This window comes from Marmota monax, unplaced genomic scaffold (assembly GCF_021218885.2).
Source record: "Marmota monax isolate L192 unplaced genomic scaffold, Marmota_monax_Labrador192_F-V1.1 WCK01_AAM20220418_F8-fsc00024, whole genome shotgun sequence".
Classification (NCBI taxonomy): domain Eukaryota; kingdom Metazoa; phylum Chordata; class Mammalia; order Rodentia; family Sciuridae; genus Marmota; species Marmota monax.
Window position 1 is genome coordinate 17,061,975 of NW_026695224.1, and position 14,475 is coordinate 17,076,449.

At 38.5% G+C, this 14,475-nt stretch overlaps 1 long non-coding RNA gene across 1 annotated transcript in view; it reads right to left on the reverse strand.

Annotated features, from left to right (window-relative positions):
- LOC124086693 (uncharacterized) overlaps positions 1-14,475 on the reverse strand; it is a 78,671-nt gene that overhangs the window by 38,848 nt on the left and 25,348 nt on the right. The gene's annotated exons all lie outside the window — the stretch shown is intronic.

The following is a 14,475-nucleotide window of genomic DNA, read 5'->3' on the forward strand; positions in this document are numbered from 1 at the left end:
ATAGTGTACTCACCCCACAGGAGGGATCCTTAAGAGATGGAACTATCACCCCCTACTTCTAGAGAAAACCAGTGACTATTTCTAATAAATAATACAAACATAAATCCTGGGGTGGAATAAGACACCTGAAGGTCCCTTGGAGGTGTTCCTGGTTACTAGATATCTCCTTTAAAACAAAAAATATATTAAATCAAATAGAAAAACTCTCACAGTTGTTTTTCCCCTGCATTACTTTTAGCCCTTGAAGAGCTATTATGAAATTGCCTAGAAAGAAGAAACATGTCTGCAAGAAAATCTACAGGGAGAGTAGAGGAAGAAGAATCTTATGAAGAAAATTAGTAGGGAGTAAAAAGGAAAGAAAATAAAACATCAAACATGAGAACTCTGTCACCAGGATTAGTGAATAACACAAGTATTAATATGGTACCTCCTCAGTGACACCAGAATTCATACTCTCCATCTGCCAATGAATGTGGCACCTGGGGTTAGACTCTGGGTCCCTGAGTTTTCCTCACTTCCTTCTAACATAAGAAGAACTCAAATGAGTACATTTCATAAGTTTCCATGAAGCAATGACTATGAATCGGCAAATCAAAGAATGTTAGACAAATGAATATTAATGCAACATTTTCAGGGGTTGTAGTCTAACAAAATGATGTTTGACTGCCCCAATAATAACCAGTGTATCTATCCTTCCATCCATCCATCCATCCATCCGCCATCAAGTGACTAATTTAAACTACATTTCCCTACATCAATGCTTTGAAAAAAATACAGAGCTCAATGAAGATAAAAGTATTTTCTGAAATGAATGGCTTATGGTCCATTCATAATTGTACACATTTATGTTCAATGAAAGAGGGTAGTCCTCCACATTTCTATCTGTGGAGTTGATGTAGGAAAAAATACAGAAAATTTGTAGTTCTAGATACTTTTTTCCCCAAAATACACTCTGTTCTCTGTTTGTGGCCTCCCTCAGGACTGAGTTTGGGGTCCTTGTGCTTAGAAAACAATGCTGTGCATTATAAACAATGCACATATATAAATCCATATTTATGTATGTGCATATACACGTGTATATGATTTAATGTATACATAATGTTGCTTCCCTTGATAAATATATATACTCTATGAACCCAAACATTTTGTTCACTGATAAAATTCACAGTGCCTAGAGAAGCATCTGGCACAAAGGAGGCACATACAAAATTCTTTGACTTAAGCTAATTGTGGTTTATTACGTTGTTTTTCAGGTTTGCATTGATCAGCTTTTGCTTAAAATAATGCTGTATAACAAACAACTCCTTGGGATTATCAGTGACTTATACTGAAAGAATACTTCTAATTCATCTGCAGGTAGGCTGTGCAGTCAGATTCACACGTCTCTAATACCAATATCTACACTGAAGATAAACAGAGTATGCTTATTGTATGTTTTTCTCATGAGAGAGGGTAGATATGCAAGATGCTAAGTAAACACACACACACACATACACACACACACACAGAGAGAGAGAGAGAGAGAGAGAGAGAGAGAGAGAGAGAGAGATTTAAACCCTTCTCTTGGATGTTTCATTGATCATGATCAATCAAATTCTATTGGCCAAAAAAGTGTGCACATTGAAGCCTAACTTTAATGAAGTAAAAAATGTATTTCTCACATGAAAAATGGAAAGAAACAGATAATATATGCTAAACAAAGCTAAAAATCCACCAAAAGTATTCTCATTTTATAGGAACATTTCTGCCAACTCCTTTGACAACACTTCCCTGGATTTGAGTCTTATCTGAGTCCAAATTTCATCTGCTTTTCTCACAGCTTCTTAACCTGCCGTCTGTGTCTATGTTTCAGTCTTCTGAATAATTCTTCCACCCATCTCTTCTCAGAAAATTGAATCTCAAGTTGGACTACATTTTCGGCAACTCTGGCTTGATGCTTCTGTCTTGTTGGATTCTGGACTGCGAGTGGTTGAGCCCTCCTCCATCCCACAACTCCTTTATGCAGCAAAGGATATCCCTAGGACACCACCAGAAGCAGCATCTCTGAATCTCCAAACAGTCTATGACAAAATAAGCCATATTTGAGTCAGCTATTAGTGTCCTTTAGTTCCCCTGTTATGGATGAAGCAACTTTTCCATTTCAGAACTTTATGTTTTATGCAACAGGATCAAAAGGTGTGAGCACGTCAGATGCAGAGAGGAAAGAATCCAGAGGGTTGCATCGCATAAGCAAAAAAAACCCAAAAATGCATGAAGTTTGAGAGCCAACCTCAAGATTGGAAATATGCGGGGCTTATATGCACTACAAAAAGAGAGTATGGTGCCTCATTCCTCACAGACTGAGAGAGTGTTAAAGCACCTCAAAGTCTGGTACCAAAGTTGCCCATCTTTAAGAAAAGGGCTAAGAGCCTGTGGTTGGTGACCACTGTGAATTAAGAGGGATCCTCCTTCCATGGAGACATAACTGTTTAAGCCTCTGGAGATCTTTATGTGACAGGGGGAAGGAAGAGTCAAGAACGTCTGATATTGAATCTCCCTCCAAAGTGAAAACAGAAGAGATATCTGAGGAGATAAATTTTGACTTACAAAGGTCAAGCCAGCAGGACATTTCAGCAGACCATGATATAGAGGGAAAAGTGCGCCCACAGATGTCAGGGTTTGGGATGTCACTAATTTCATCCTCATAATTCCCTACTCAGTCTCTCTATCCTTCCTTCTCTTACCTTCTTCCTCTCCTCTCCCAACTTCCCTAACCTCCACTGCTTTGCTCTGTGTATCTCTATTTGGTTTTGCTTTCTATTGATTCTCTCCTGCTGCTCTCTTCCTATATCTGGAAAGATGCTTATGGCCAGCAATGAACCTGTATCCTTCTTATAATGCAGTAAGAAGCCCTTCCGTCTCCATTTCTTGGAAGAACCAGCGTAATTCAGACATTCACCATCCACACTCATCTCTGTAGCAAAACAAATGTTTTAACACCGTGTGCATGCAAGAAGAACACAAGATGGTCCCCTGCAAACTATTGACAGGCAGGTGCATCTCATAAGGGAACAGGAACCACACAAATTGCAGATAGCACTGAAAGTGTCTATGATGTACAGCAGTCATCACTACCATATATGCCCTATGACCAAGAACAATCTCTACTACTAAAAATCACCAATAACTTTGGAGCATGGCTGTTCATTTCTTCTACCACTCACTCCAAATTCCAGGGTACTTCAAATTTGGAACAACCTTAGATTACAATTATCAGCAGAAAGTTAGGAGGAGCCTTGTATTCATGTCACATGGATATTTGGTCATCACCATGACCCCTACAGACTATGAGTTCTTAAGATTAATAAAATATCACTTTAATCTTTTTTATTTCTCTCTGGTCTACTACCATGGGAATTGCAAAAACTTAACAATTATAATTTCCTACATACATTAAAAAATTAAATGCAGAGTAAGTTAGGTTATAGTGCAAGTGTTATGGTGAGAAAGTTATTTTTAAAATGCATCAGCGGCTCCCACACAGTCGGACCTTAATAAATGTTTAATAATGACTATATTACTTTACTTTCCTATAATTGTTTCTGCCATTAAAATGCACTTCTACCTTTTGGAAGAAAACAATAAGTGATTCTTTGTTATGAGAGGGTTAAGGTTTTAGAACAGTATGTCATTAAGATGAAGATAAGAGGAAGGCTAAGATTTTGGAGCAGTATGTCATTTAGATGCATATAAAGGACATTTGACTAGCCAGAGCAAAACAGCTCAGGAATGTGTGCTTCTCAATTACTGGTTTAATCACACATATAATGTATATGTTGGGACTTCAAAATTCAATCAGTGACATCTGCCACCACTACATTCCCATTGTTCTTAGTATGGTGATTTTCAAATAGTCAATGAGAAAATCAATTCATTAAGCATTTTCAGAGATCCCATGAACAAACAAAGGTGTCTTGTGATGTAGATAATGGAGAGAGAAAAATAATGAAAGTTCTGATTTTTTCAGAAAGAAACAATTTCTGTGAAGTTTAATACAGAGCAGGTTACAAATATTTTTGATAAGAGTGTTTTGCATGTGTGTTTGTATATGTTGGTTATAAAGGCATGTAACATACCATTCATGTAACATACCAGACACATGTGTTTTGAAACACACTAACAAACACATTCCAGTTGATGCCACATTCTGAACTTAATCACATTGTGAGAGCAAATTCTTAGGCAATGTGATAGATAATTCATTAAATTGTCATCTCAAAATATTCCAATGTGTCGTTATACATGTGCATTATACTTATGTGTTGACCCACACAGGCAAGTAGTCCTTTTAATTTTTTCTTGTTCTTTTATAACAGCCATGTAACTAACTTTCTGAAACAGCAACTTCCAGAAATTATAAATGGTTAGAGAAACCTGGAAACATGAAGAAATCTTTCATATCTTATCAAGTATTAGTTACAATGAACTTTGATTTTTTTCAGTAAACCATATATGGGATATATTATTCTGTTTCACTTATATTCTTGAAATCCCAAGAGAAATATATTTGTGGTATATATTATTCTCCTGGTTTTACTTCTAATTGAACTGCCTCAGGTGCTAGGGTGAGATTGATCACATTGGTACAACAGGAAGTAAGATCTGAAACCAGAGTTTTGAATTTCAACCCCTACATGGCATGTGGTTGAAGTGCTTGATGTCCAAAGAACCCTATATTGTCCTGTTTGGTAACACAGATGCACATGGAGACCTGAGGTAAAAATGATGGATAAGCCTATGCCAGGAATTTTCCACATTACTTTGTGTAAGCAATGGAGGATTCTAAATGTTGGCATGAACCATTGAATCTCAAATATCACCCTGATGGTACTGGACAAAAGGGATGAATTAGACTGATGGTAGGAAGAATGAATGTTGGCTAAAGACATATATATTCATTTTTATATCAAAGGCTGGAGTGTAGACAGAAAGACAAGGGATGTGGGGTTTATTAAGGAGGTATACACTGTTAGAATTATTGAACAACTGGCTATGGGTCTGGAGGATTCCTGCATGTTGGGAAAAAAAAAAAAAACAGTCATAGTAAGGTGGAACCTGAGAGCTTCCTGTATCATCTTGCTTTCCCACCTCCTCTCAGGAATTCTTAAAAGTAGTGTGATACATGAAAGAGAATATACAGGTAAAAGTGAAAGGAAGCCCATTAAAACCACATCTGCCTGTGGTCAGCAGCTGCCCTCACTCTTACTAAGGGCAAAAGGAGAGATGAGATCTTCCCATAGGTAAAAAGAGAAAGGGAGAGAGAGAGAGAGAGAGAGAGAGAGAGAGAGAGAGAGAGAAGGAAGGAAAGAGGAAGGAAAGGAAAGAACAAGACATTTTAGGCTGTGGCTGGGGCTCAGCGGTAGAGCCCTGAGACACTGGGTTCAATCCTCAGCACCACATAAAAATAAGTACATAAAAAGATATCATCTCCATTTACAACTAAAAAAAATATATTTAACAATAAAAGAAAAAACATTTTGCCTTGTTATTCAAGAAGTGTTTTATTATTGTCCAGTTCAGATTTAAGGATATGAAACTCACCTATTTAGTATTAAAATATAGAAACGTTGATATGAGCAGAAATAAAGACCATTATAACCCAAACTCTATGTGACAGAACTACATTAATATAATTACTCCTTGCAACAATTCTGTGAGTTGGGAACCTGTCTGAGACCATTTTCTATTGCTAAGAAAATACCTGAAGTTGAGTACTTTATAAAGAAAAGATATTTATTTGTCTCGCAGTATTACAGGCTGGAAGTCTAAAATAATAAGGCCGGCCTATCAATTTGGCTGCTGGAGAGGGCCTTCTGGTGGAGGTCATCATGGTGCCAGCAGGGTGAGATTAATCACACTGGTAGGACAGGAAGTCAGAGATCTGGGGTGGAGCTAGTCTTGCTCTTTTTATAGTAACTGGGCTTTCATGGTAACTCTCTCTTTCAAGGGCACAATTCACTCTGCAACATCAGCATCAATGCCTTCCAAGGGCAAGGTCCTCAATGACCTAATTATTTGCCACGAGGTCCCACCTCTTAAAGGCTTCCCCACCTCTCCACATTGCCACACTAGGGCCCAAGCTTAAGCACACACACACATACACACACCTGTGGTGACACACTCAAACCAGAGTTAAGCAGTACTATTATTGGGATAAAACCAACTAATTTCACATAAAAATCTTGCATCAAAAATTGCTTGTCAAGAAACAATTCATCCCTGTGAACTCAGAGGCAGGGTCTAAAATGAGCCTGCTAACTTTAGGACAGGCGAGAGCAAAGGGAAGGAGAGTGGGGAACGTGGGTGTTAATTTTATCTATTTTTGAAATTTGCAGTATTAAATGAAGATAGTGACTCTACAATTTTGGACCTTGGGTTGCTGACTTGAGAAATTAAACTTAATAAAAAAATACATCTTAAAACTTTTTTTCTTAATTTTCAATATTCTATGGTTAAATAGAACTCTGTTTTGGTAGCACAGGCTGGTCATTTGTAAAACTCCTCATGTCTATATCCATTTTACATTATCTTGATTAAGAATAAATCTTCCAAAAGTGAGTCTCAAGATCTTGTTCAACAACAGGGTCATTACCAAGAGACTGGAGCTGCTACGTAAGATGAAAATTACTTTCCAACCAAGTGGCACAATGTGCATCCTCCTGGGTGAAGGGGAAGGAACACAAAAGAAGACCTTTGTTAAGATATATATCACTCATTTAAATCAGAAAAAAAGAAATATATATATATATATATATATATATATATATATGTATATATATCCCATAAATGATTTACTGATAAAAATATATATATTTCTGCAAACTTTTAAAGAGAACAGCTGTAGCAAGCCATGGTGCATACTCAGAAAACTGAGTATTTGCAATTCTGTCTCTAGATGTAACCACCACAACACCCTTTGTCCTGACACTGTTAAAAGATAAAGACCTGAGAAAATTCTCTGCGGAGACAATCTCATTCTGAAGCTGAAGACCTATTTTTAGTGTTGGGGGAATTAATAATAATGTTGCCTAGGCAGTAGGTGTCAGATTAAAAAAAGGAAGTCAGTATCTGAGTGTGTTCATGGGTCAATAGACAGACCTCAGTTCCACTGCTGGGCTTGTCTTCACCTGCTGTTTCTCATGCAGGCCCTGCAACAAGTCAGAAACCAGGTGGAAAAAAAAGAATTGACACCCTTATTGGGTCTCTGATCTCAGAAGAGGTTGCATAGGCCAGGAAAACAGACTAGAAATAGAAGTCAGATAAATAAGGTATATACTGGTTGTACTCTTTGCTACTAGTTGTTAAGGGAATATGGGAGGTGTTTTGAAGCTAAGAAATGAAGCAAATGAGCTGTGTTTCTGAGAAGGAAGTTAACCATGGATCTCCAAAAAACTCATGATTTAGATCTCTGGTTCTCTGGATGGCACAGTTGTTAGGCAGGTCTCATCCAAAGGAAGAAGGTGTCCACCCAAAAAGGTGGGAGGAATTAATTTACCCTAAACATATAGGAAATGTGATCACAGAGACACTTGCTTGCAGTGACTGTGTAAAGATGTCAGGAAGAGAAGACTTAATTGCCCACTGCTCTTTTAAAATGTAGGGGGTCAGAATAGCATTTCTAGAATTCAGTGGCCTTCTTCAAATGTATTCAAATAATATCTTCCAAGAAAAGGGAAGTGTCTCTAAGTTCCCCCAAATGATCTTTTTCTTTCCCTCTTTTTAATTTCTTTTTTTTTAAGTCCAGAAATGCACATTTCAAAGCAAGAACTTTAAACCCAAAATATCTAATTACGAATAAAAGGCTACCTCTTTGCTCTTGAAGAATTGTCCTAACTGGGTTGCTCTAGCAGTAAGAACAAATTCTTTTCATCAAAACTTTTGCCTAAAAGTCAGCATTTTATGCTGACGAGGGCAGAAGAATTTTGAATCCCAAGGGAACCTTCCTGATTTTAATTTTTAATTAAATCTTTTCTTGCTGGCAATAATATAGTTTAGGAAAAGGTCATCTACAAAAATCATGATTTTTAAGTGAAGCCAAGAGAATGAGGATAGAAAATGTTCAAACTCTTCCCTGATTTATTGTGATATTTTTAGAAATTAATGCACTGTTTAGTTGAAGATATCAATATTTATTAATATTTACCGAGTACCTACTGTGACCCAAATGCTGGGCCAGGTACTTAATATGTTTAATTGCTTAATATCAACTCAAACTACTTGTAAGATAGATCTCAGTTTTAACCTTCTTTCCCATGTGAGCAACTGGAATTTGAGGAGGGTAATATCAAGTAACATGTCCCTGGTGGGAAACCTAGATAGGGGAAGACTCAGAAGTTAAAACCCAGATTTGGAAATTCAGCACATAATTATGGAAGCATAATTTTTCTGAGTAAAGCGGGGGAAAAAAAACAGGGAAATAGCATTAACACTGACGCTTAGTAATATGTATATCCAGAACTGGGTAGAAAGAAATTGAATTCAGTATACAAATTTCTATGAAATATTATAATCATCCTTATGTGCCTTATGTAGAAAATGAGAATGTATTGGATTAATATAATTCTCATTTACTGATACTTGATATCTTCCTTTTGTCAGTAAATGTATTATGTTTCAGCATGTGTGAATACATGAATGTATAACATTTGCTGCTAAAACAAAACAGCCTAATAGCCCTGTAAATGCCCATTCAATTCAGTGATGAGGTCAGGTGTGGTGGTGCATGCCTATAATCCCAGCAACCCTGGGGGCTGAGATAGGAGGATTGAAGTTACAGGCCAGCCTCAGCATCTTAGGAAGGCCCTCAAAGATTTATTGGAGATGTTGCTTAGTGGTAAGCTCTCCTGAGTTAAATCCCCAGTATCCCCCAACCAAAAAAAAAAATGCGATGGGGGATAAAAAGTTTGCATGGCTACAAATTTATACATTCACTAATTCCCTTAATGCCAATAATAGTGTCAAAAATAACACTATTAAATCCTTTGTTTTGATCTGGAATATACTTAAATATCATTGCTCTATCAAAATACAGAGAAATTCCACATTACTATGAATGCCATTTTTAAGTTTCCAAGTATGTGGCAATGAAAAATCCATTAATGAAGGAAAGTATTTTTTTCTTTGGGGCAGAAAAGCATACCACTCTAAAATGTATAAATGGAATTCCAAAAGAAATTGAAATACTTATGGAACTTAGAAAGAAAGGCCACATAATTATCATGTAATTATAGTGTTTTGGGAGCACTCAGAAACCTGGCAAACACTTAATATATTAATAGGATCATCATTGTCCCTACTCCAACAGGGTAGCTCCGTGTGAATTGCTTTTATAAACCAATCAGGATCATAGTTATCCTTAGGAAATGAAAAATAGTAGCAATGTCTGAGATTCCTATAGTGCTTTCATATTTTTAAGAGTCTACAGTTTCATTAGTCCTCACAGAAACCCTAGGAAGGGCAATAATTGTTCTTCTTCAGAGAATAAAGCAGAGGCCCAGGGACCTACTTTCGCTGTCTACTTGGACTCTGAGAATGGCAGAACTTTTATGATATTGTCATTTCTGACACCAAGTCTAGTGCCACAACTTCAGAGCACAATGTAGTGTTCCCAGTTCCCACACAGAGCACCGCAGTTCAAGTATTTGACCTAATACTGGACCGTGATTTTGTGCATCACTTATCCATTTTACAGACAAATAAATAAGGGCCCACTCTGTGCCTGGGACAGTGCTGGATACTGAGAATTAACTATATTGAGCCCAAACTTTCTCATCTAAAGGGGCATTTGGATATTAGGCAACACAATCCTGAAACAGATGATGAAAAACAGACTGATTATGGAAAGAAGTTGAATAGTGGAGATCTGAAAAATGAACAGACATTAATTAGGCAATGTGTGTAGAGTGCTTATGGGTCTGTGTGCTGGGGACCAAAAGGCAGATGGCACAAAGACCAGGAAATGACCAGGATGAGTGACAGGAGTGTATGTGAAGAAGTAGATGAAGGCCAGACCCTAAGTGGTCCTTCAGGCATGAGAATTCCTCACGTCTCTAAAACCAGTGGGAGCCAATGGATAATTCTTAATAGGTTTGGAAGGGGAGGAGGGGGTCTATGTTCCCATGATAGACTGACAACTTCAAGAAGATTCTACCAAGCTGGGATCCTCTAATGGTAACTAATGAGATCAACTAAAATTTCCATTGTAAAAGTAAACACTACTGGATCAAAAATCAAGCCATCCATTTTTTTTTTTTTAAGAAGAAGCTAGACTCATCGTTTGCAAATGCTAAGAGAAAGTCACAATACTTATTATTAGCCTTTAAATATTAGGAGAGTATAAAATTGCACACAATTTCAGGAGAGATGATTATCTGAGAAAGGCTTGAGTCCCAGCCCTTCTCCTTTCAGGCAAGGAAACCGAGGGTCAGGAAGTGAGTTATTAGAATTCACAGAGCAAGGGAGAGTCAGGAGGGTGATTTCTCTGGCGCCTTAGCATTTTTCATTACTAAGGAGATGTGAGTAAATTTCCAGGGGGTCTAATCTCCTGCACTCTATGCAACCAAGATAATATGGCACCTTCCGATAACAAAGAGCCACAGCTCTCAGACGCCTGGCAAATATCCATTTCAGAACCAGTGGGAAAATTAAATGCAGGAGGCACACACACATTTGTGTATTTTCCATATCAGAAAATGACCTTGTTAACTGTCATCTTCCCATTGAGGCATCTCCCTCCTCACAACATTTATTAAATTTATTGATAACAGGTATAAATATAGTTACTAACTATACATTCAGCCAGCACCTATTCATCACTTGTGTGTACCGGGTTAATAATTCAATTAAATTCAATTCTCTTTTACAAGTATTTGAAAGGCATCAAGACAAAAGACCACAGATGATATTTTGAGCATTGGTTTTGATGCTTCCTGTGATGTTAGGTGAAACCTGTAACTCCCATAACTTTCAGCTTCCTCATCAGTAAAAGGAGGATCATAAATCATAATGACCTCACCATGTATGGGAAATTGTAAATGAAGTCACCCAGTCCCCAGCATGTGGTGTTTAATCAATGTTTCCTAAATGCATGAGTGACTAGAAAAAACACTGTGGAATTTTTTTTTCCCCTGCTTTTAGGTGATTCCGTGTCTGAACAGGTACTTTGGATATTTCTCTACTTGGGGGCCCGTGTGAAAAAGAGCCTATCTATTCTTTGGGTGCAGCCAAATGATTCCATTACTATAAAATATCCCCAGGGACTATGAAGCCAACTTGAAAGGCTGGGCTGTGTTTTCCCAGGTGCTGGGACATCATTACAAGCAGGAAGGAGACAACAATGACACTGGTTTCTCAGGCACTGAGAGATTCTACTCAAGTGATTATATTTTCACTATAGGATGAAACTCACTAGAAGCCTTTGTTTCACTAGAAGTCTTTGTTTCCTTTCTTCCTGACACACATTGATTTGGTCCAACAGTGAACTGCTAACTGTGTCCTCCGTGAGACTGTGTGTGAACCCAGAACTCAGCTCCGCTGGGGAAGTCGAGGTGTCTAAGTGCATTAGGCTTCACTGCTGGTGACAGAACAGCAGAAGCCAGACGCTGCTGGGGAAACCATTTGTGGGTCAAAGTTCATTGACCATATGGCCAGTTTCCATGTGCACCCATTTCTGGCGTATCCTGGGATATGTCTGACAGCACCCACCTTCAAGATGGGGAGGATACTCGTATTTGATCACCGTGTTTGAAAATTATATACTCTCTTTATGCTTTTACATGTGAAGAATTCCACTGAGTCCCAGTGCAATATATTGAGCTTTTTTTAAAAAAAAATCTACAAATTGATGTAACAGAGAAGACAGAGGGTTCAGAATCAGTTGGATTTGGGATTGATGCCAAACTCCTTCTCATGCCAACATCACGACTTTGAGCCAACTATCTTGCCTCTCAGAGCAGGGCCAGAACTAGGGTGGTAGAAGAGAGGCCTCTAAGGCACAGAATTTAAGGACAGTGCCCTTAGGTTTTATATCTAAGTGGCTGGTTTGCCTCACCTTCCTACTGGCCCTGTCTCTGAGCCTTAGAATTTTGTCAACTAAGACACTGAAAGTCTTTACTATTCTACACAGCACAGGCACCTAGAAAAACGGTGGCTTTCACCAGCAGCTTTCAAAAAACACAAGCTCCTGATTGAGCCAGAATGGCACCCAGATGTTACCCCTCTCTCCCCTTCCATGCCAGGGCAGGGTGGGACTCTGGGACCACCCAGGGAAGCATGAGAAAGCAAATACTGAGGGACAGACAGCCGTGCTGAGATCCAGGGTACACATCAAGACAGGGGGTTTTCTGGGGCAATGGTGGTAAGCCAGTCCATTCTGCTCCGAAGGGAGCCCAGTGAGTAAGGCAACAGCATCCACAATAACATTAGGAATAACTTCTGCTCGCTTGAGTTAGTGTTAGGGAGCAAATTAACTCCATACAACAAATCAGTGTTCCCACAACAGAGAGTCACTGTTAATTTCTGAGTCCGTTATTCACTCTATCATACTCTCATAGAATGAGGACTGCCTTCTGCATAAAGGTTTCTTTTTCATTTCTTACTTAAAATTACATCATGACTGTTAACTCCACATCCTGAAGTGTTCGTAAATGGCAAATTTTAATGTCGGATAAGTAGGCCATTTCATAGATGTGACATATAACTAATAATGAATTTTAAATGCTGGCACACAGAATATTTCGGCAACAATTTTGTACCCATTTGTCCATCCACATGCTTATATGTTAACATTTCTTTTTAAAATTGAATGATAAATCAAATATCATGAACATTTTTTAAGGCTTCTGGTGAAAAAATTATGAATTTCTTTTGGGAAAATTGTATCAATTTACATTACCCAGGGTTGGGTATTATGGACAGTTATACTGTACCATGACTGGCAGTTAAGGGAACAGCCTGGGCCTGATGCTGTTTATCCACACACAAACCCTCTGGTGCCTGTGATGATTCATCTCCTACCGGCCTGTCTTCCTCTCTTGGGTAGCACTACTGAGTGCTGTGAGCTTAGGGACATATTCTCCCTGGGTATAGCCAAAGGAGTCTGGGGCATTCCTTATTTCTCCTTTCTCTTCTCCAAATCAAGCTGTGGTGCCCAAGTTCAGCTGGAAAAAGAGTCAAGAAACTTCTGGGTATTGCATTAATACAGTGAAAGCCTATTCTACATCTCTGAGAGACAGCAAGATTGCTGAAAAGGTTTATCTAGGCCCTTCACTTAAGTTACCTTTTATTAAATGTACTGAAGTCTTACAACATGGACAAGTGTTATTATTGCCTCACTAGATGAGAAAATAGATTTGAGAAATTCAACAATCTTCACAAGAACAATCCAGCAATGAACAACCACGCTGGCTTTCAAACCTAGGTCTGGCCCAGAGACCAGCTTTTTCTTGTAGTGTCATCCTATCTCCTAAGTGCCTTTGGCTCCAGGTAAACTGATTTGGACATTGGACTTAGCACACATTTGTTTTTTCTTTCTTTCTTTTCTTCTTCTTCTTCTTTTTTTTTTTTTTGTGAGTGTGTGGTGCTGGGGATTGAACCCAGGGCCTCATGCACATGAGGGAGCACTCTACCACCTGAGCCAATCAGCACATTTATTTTTAATCCTGTTGTTCTAGATTCTGTTTTAAAATAACTATTTTTTTTCAATCTTTGATTTTCTCTCTGAAGTTTTTTAGTTTGTCTAACTTCCTCTGGTAATCGTAATTGGTAACTCAGTATTTACATTGTCCCTGGAACTTTTCCAAGAACTTTGCTTCTAGGAAGTTGCTTAAACTTCAAACAGCCCTACAATGTAAGTACCAGTATTCTCTGCATCTTTTTGTGGAGGGATATCCTGTGGATCAAACCCAGGGATGCTTTACCACTAAGCTACCTCCCAACTCTTTTTTTTTTTTTTTTGAGACAGGGCCTTTCTAAATTGGGGAGGCTGGTCTCAAACTTGGGATCTTCCAGCCTCAGCCTCCCAAGTTGCTGGGGCTACAGAGGTGCACCTGAAGGCGGTAGTTAGACGTAGGACTTGAAAGTTGCCAAATATGAAGGAAACATCAGTTGCTGCTCTATTACCTTGCACTGAAAATACATTCAAAGCTGTCCATGGAAGCACTTTGCCATCTTTTCTGTACAGGATTCATGAATCTGATCTTCACACACACAGCACCTGCGTGACTATGACCTACACCTGGCCCTGCTGGATTGGGCACATGCTTGACATTAATTGCCCAAATGAGTTCAACCGAAGAATGGAAGATGAATTTAAGCAGCCAACCATCCAACAAAGAAATTTCTATTAATATTCACAGATCTGAGAGTGCAGCAGAGCAGAGACTCAAATTGATGCTGGTTTTAATCTGGTGGTGAATACATTCTACGCTTCTTGGTGTC